General features: G+C 43.7%; 1 long non-coding RNA gene across 1 annotated transcript in view; it reads left to right on the top strand.

Annotated features, from left to right (window-relative positions):
• Positions 1-4320: 4320 nt before the first annotated feature.
• Positions 4321-5870, top strand: part of LOC109291267 — a 9470-nt gene continuing 7920 nt past the window's right edge. The window contains exon 1 of the long non-coding RNA XR_002095794.1: positions 4321-4727. This is a non-coding gene — a long non-coding RNA (uncharacterized LOC109291267). The remainder of the gene's footprint in view (positions 4728-5870) is intronic.

The following is a 5870-nucleotide window of genomic DNA, read 5'->3' as shown; positions in this document are numbered from 1 at the left end:
GTGTGTGTGTGTGTGTGTGTGTGTGTGTGCACGCACAAGCAGGATAGGGATCTCTTCCCACTTGGCAACATGTGCATGTATGTATGTGTGTATGTGTGTGTGTGTGTCACTTCCAGGTGAGTCCTGGCCCATGTCTCTTTCAGGAGTTAGGAGCAAGTATCCATCACTCTCTTTTTCCTTTAAAAAAAAAGAAGAAAAGAAAAGGAATCTTTCGGTTTCACATCATTTTGTCCCAGGAACAAGTGTCCAATGGCTGGAATTCTTCAGTGCGCTCTGCAAAAAAACATCTACACACTGAAGGCTTCTCTGCCCAGGTGCCTGCGCTGGGTGTATTGTGCAGCAGTAGGGCCTAAATCAAAGCAGACCCAAAGCCTGATCTTGCAAAACATTACTTGGGTTTTGCCATGATGGTTTTGGAGAAACCTGAAAAACTTTTTTACATAGAGGTCTTTTGCACAGCCCAGACACACATCTGTCCAAGGAAAACATGCAACCTAATCCAGACCTTAGTGGTGGCTAAGAATCCGCCAGAGACAAAGTATCAGTCAATAAATGGTTTGGGTCCTGAGAATATGTGCGCACACTTGCCAGACAAGTCAGTCCATTTGGTTGATACACCAGTGTGGACTTTGATTTATCCCAACTGGCAGCTGGTTACACTGAAGAGTGGCTGCACTTCCTTAGCTAGCACTGCTTAAAATAGGCATTGTTTACAGTCCGTAGCAGGATCATCTCCTGGGCAATAAAACTTCCAGTCGGAGGCTGGAGTCTGTGTGCCAGAATCTGAGTTCGTGCCTGTCTTGAGTGAGGGGAGAAAGCTTGCTGCACTGAGTATAAAGCAGGGAAGGGTGGCAATTTGGAGGCACCCTGTCCCTCCTTTCTCCTTGACTTCAGACTAACCCAGCTAACTACTTCTTTCTCTATCGAGTGTCCAATAAGGCTTAAGGGGACAAGCAGCCACCGCTCCACAGTGGATTACTGCAGTGGATTCTGAAAGGTTAAGGACTAGCTGAGCCAAAAATTGCAACTTAAGAATCAGAGGATCCATCCCATAAACTTCTGTGACAGCCCTCTGGTCATTTAGGTGATAGGAGACCAAGGTACTTCAATAGCTAAAGGCTCAGGTGTGTTTTGGGAGTCAAGTCTTGGCCTTAATGGCCAATCCCATTGCCACATAGATCTAATTTGGTCTGAAAGTTGCAAATGTACCCTGCATTCTGCTTGGCTCCAGATTAACACAGCTCCAAGCCTCTCTACTGGTGAATGGCACTGCTCTCTCAATCCCCAGTGACAGAGGGAGTCTTGAAAAGGATGCTTACTTAACTGGCAGGACAGGACCTAAATTTCTAAGAGTTATAAAAGCTTGTCAGTCCCATTCCTTGAGAGCAACTGCTTCCCCTGCAGGAGGGCTAACAGTTGTGCTCCTCTGAACAGGTGGTAGATTTCCTTTGGAAGAAGAGGAAACTAGAGCACTGCTGCAGCCACCTTGTGCCCTGCTTTTTCCTGCGAACGTCTGAAGTCAAAGAGCGTGAGATCTTCTGCCATGGATTGTGCAGGTCACCTGGAGACTTGGCTGTCAGGCTTGGTGAGCCCATGGCAGGAGTGGGGGGTGTCCAAGGGGAGATCTGAAGTAACTCACAAAGGCGGGGTGGGAACTTTTACAAAGGTGGATCAGTCACAAGCACAGCCCAGCTCTCTGATAGGGAAAAGGACTTAGTGCAAAAGCAGAGTGCCAACCCCCAGCGCAGGCACGAAGGTGCAGGCGAGGGGACAAAGTGGCTTTTCAGCCCCTGCTAACTCCTGCTCTTCTGGCTTCCAACAGCATGACCCGGTCATTTCCAAGTTACGCTCCAGTGATGGAGCTGAGGATGAACTGAGCTTGTAGGGAGGGCTGTGCCTGCTCTCTCTGCCACTTGTTACTCCCTCAGTTAACCTCCCCCCCCCCGCCCCCCGAGCCACCTTAAGCGAGAGAGGCGGAGGCCGCAGCCTGGCAGGTTCCTTTCCGCTTGTTAGGACATCCCAGGGGGTTGTCTTGCTCCCAGAATGGAGTGTTTATTTTTTAATTGATGTGCTGTTTCATTTAGCGCTTGTGTGGAGCTCACGCTGGGGCTGTAATTACTGTAATCTCAGGAACAAGCATTTTGGTTAGCCAGGAGGGTGGCAGTACGGTGCGATTTATTTTTGGTAGTGTTAAATTTTGTGATTTGTCAGGTTTCAAGAAAGAAGGGAAAAATGGAAGGGGGGGGGGAATTGTGTGCGTGTGCAGGGGGAGGACAGAATGGTAATCGCCCCCAGACGCTGGTGTTCAAGCTAGTACGTGAACCTTCATAGGAAAGGAAACGGGTGACAAAGCAAAGGCAAAAAAAGTTTGTGGGTTACCTCTGGTAACAGGAGCCTCCTTTTTTATTATTATTTAAATAAATGCATAGATTATTTAGATAAAAGGAAATGGGCAATAAGGAGGCAAGGAGCAGGTTTCTTACTCCCTTGTTTTGGTAATTTACCAAACACTCCTTCTCTCAGCCCCTCCTCCACCAAAAGAAAGCTAGTAATTATGTGATGGATCAGCACTGAAATTAGTTTTGCAACCAGAAATGATCACATCTGGGATTTTTTTTCAGTCGGGGGTGGGGGGGGCGGTGGTCAAATCCAGCTTTTTTCTAAAGAGCCAGAATATTGTTAGGGGAAGCAGCAGGTGGACCCCCAGCCTTTTAGGGAAAGGAACTGAGATTTGTCATCTTGGTGCTACCTTGAACTCCGTAATGACTAGGTAAACTTCTTTCAGGTAGCTTACTATACCTGGGTCTGAAGACCCTATTAGGAGGTGGCTGATAACAATACTTTTGCCTACTAGGAAAAGAACCGCATTCAAAACTTCCTACAGAGTGTAAAAATGAGGAAATCCAGTTGTGGGCTCTGGGATACTTCTGTAAATCACCCCTCTGACAGGAATCCTACTGGCTATTACAAAACTGCTATTTTACACCCACCATGGACACTGCATCGCAGAGACAGCAGATGTGAAGTGACTGTTTCCAAAAGCAACACAGATGCTGTAAAGTTTCCATTGCTATATTTCAGCAGGGAAACTCAGGAGATATACTGAATGCTACAATTTAGAATTACACTGTGATTCTATTAAAATAAAGCAGTGCTGGGTTTCTCAACTATAGGTGCGGTTTAAATTTTACTGTAATATATTCGATTTCCTGCTTTCTATACTGTACTTAGTGAAAAGACATGTAGCTGTGGGCACGGCATGGTTCTGAAACCATTCAGTAATAACTTTTGTATTTATGAAGTTTTCTAAGCAAAAAAGTCTAAATATTTGAATATGATTTGAATGAATTTGCAGCATCCTATAAATGGTTAACACATTAGTTTATAAATGAGATGTATCTAAATCACCCAATCTGTTTGATAATCTCAGCCAATATCTTGAACCTTTAAAAAAATAAGAAATGGGGGCCCAATAGATAGGGTATTCATGAGTTATTCAGATTTTTAAAAGGCTTGGATTGATGCGAGGCAATGGGACTGGGATTTTATCTGTCCTGTAAGCATTCTCTTGATATCAGTGAAAGCATGGAGGTGTCCAAGGAATTAAGGAGCATATATTAAGTTTTTTTTTCTTTGTGTTGTCCCAGAAAACACAGCAGTTACTTTTTAAAAAAAGTTAAGCTTCGCTATAGTAGCATAAATAACCTGGAGTAGTTTCTATAGGGATTTCAGAACAGATGTCCAGTTACCACATCATGCACAAATATAAAGCTGGCAGATGAAAGCAAGAGTCTGCTACATGTGGTATAATCTTTTTGCAAAAGTATCAGTTAGTCAATAGATAGAAGTCTTCCTCAAGTCCAACTGGCACAGGTCTTTTGAAACTTTAGGAAAGTGAATTCTGGATAAGCTTTGAGCCCCTGCACTTGACTGTTTCTCAGAGGGTTGCCTTTACATTAAGATGTCCAACATCTCTTTAAAACAATGGATTTTGCCCCCTATGTTACAGGGAAAGCACTCAGTTCTTGATACACAGTTATTTAATTTTCTCTGAGCTTTAAACCCAGAATAGTAAGCATGGTTGAGGGTAGAGGTTTGAGCTTTGGTTTTGTTTTAGCTCGGACACATAACCATCATCACAACTGCATGCTGTTTGCCCTCCAATTCTGCCCCGCAATGCACTCCCTTATTCTGGACTTGATATAACATGCTCAGCATCTCAACCTTGCTTTTACCTTCTTTGCTTCTGCTGTGTTCCACAACAAAGATGCCATCCAAAAAATCTTCTTCCTTAGCTGGACAACAACTGGTAAAGCTGGGTCAACAATTTGGGGAAATACCTCAGTAATCAACAGCTCTATGGTGATATATTTGGGAGGCTGGCATGAAAAGGGGTTAAATAGGCTCTCATTTCAGGGTGAAAATTGGATCTGCAAGGACTATAAGATGTGGCCACAGATCACAGTGCCGTACACCCAGCTAATTGCCAAGAGCTCACCTGTTTGATGATGCTTTGCCTACATGCAATGGTGCACCCTTTCACTTTGGAGGTACTTTTGGTGAAGACAGAAGAGCAGATACAGCATGGAATGGACAAGGGACAGACCCTAACTGCTGCTTCCCACCATACAGCTTACAGACTATGCCTTGGATGCCATCCTAGAACTAACAGCAACCCTGGGAAACTCCATGGACTTCAACGGGTGGAGAAAACTCTCTGCAACTTGGTGAGTAGAGTGTAGCTAAGCTTGTTGTTGGAGACACGATCACTTAAGGCAGCTGGCGTTACCTTTTTCTGCCTAACCCCGTTACTGCTGTCATGTACTGTCAGGCAACCTTTACCTGCAGAGTTTCAGTTCAGGAAAAAAAAATTAAAAAAATCCATTTTTCCTGTTCCTCAGTTGTGTGTGATGAGGGAAGTGTGAAATGGAAAGCAGGGATAAGTAATTAGACTACAGCAGTGTCCTGCCTTGCAGACACGAGAACAAAGTCACCAGAAGCACTTGTCTATACATATGTATTTGCCAGGTGCACTTTCTTCCACTGACATCAGCTTTAAAGCATTCTCTGAGATAGCCTTATATATTTGTTGCTTATGAACCAGGAGAACTTGTCTACAGAAAAATACATACACCGTTTCTTTGCTTTTCAGGGACACAATCCTATTGTAGAATCATAGCCCTGTGCCTCTTCACATTCTGTCCAGGAGAGGTGCCAGAGCCCTTAAGCAAAGTGTGTGTGTGTGGGGGGGTGCTTAGATAAACTACTACAGGGCTGGCTTCTGGAGGATGAATGGAGAAGGATACATTATCAGTAGATTGCATTGTCAGTGACTTTCACAAGGGAGGATGATACCAGTAGAAGGAGCAGCAAAATCAGTAGTGAGATGATGGAGCAGCTGCTTAACATGATGTCAACTTCTGTCAAAGGGCTTTCCTCCATACTACTGCATCATGAAGTTAGTGGACCCTCAGGGGAAATAAGTGTGGTATGAACCACTCAGTGCTATACACAGTGCACACTTCCTTCCCCTGAAGTAGAGCCAGAGGATGGAAGATCACAAACAAAATAAGCTGAAACTTGCAGAGTAGTTTTGTCAGTGTACACAATATACTTTTTTTGTTCCAAGTTTTTTTTTGAAGGTTTGTCTCTTCCTGTATTTTTTCCTATTGATTTGTTTAGATTGCACTTGAGCCGCTGCTTGTGTTTTTTGCTGCTTGATTGACATCTTGGCATGTAATGTGTCAACATCATTGCATGTGAAACGATGATTTCAGAGAGAAGGTTTTTAATAAAAACTCAGATATGCATACATGGAGTTGACTTACACTGGTTAAAAAAAAAAAAAAAAAAAAAAAAAAAAAAAAAAA

Source organism: Gavialis gangeticus, unplaced genomic scaffold (genome assembly GCF_001723915.1).
Source record: "Gavialis gangeticus isolate Ggan-Ray unplaced genomic scaffold, GavGan_comp1, whole genome shotgun sequence".
Taxonomy (NCBI): Eukaryota; Metazoa; Chordata; order Crocodylia; family Gavialidae; genus Gavialis; species Gavialis gangeticus.
The sequence above is the reverse complement of the archived record's forward strand: the minus strand, read 5'-3'. Positions and strand labels throughout refer to the sequence as shown.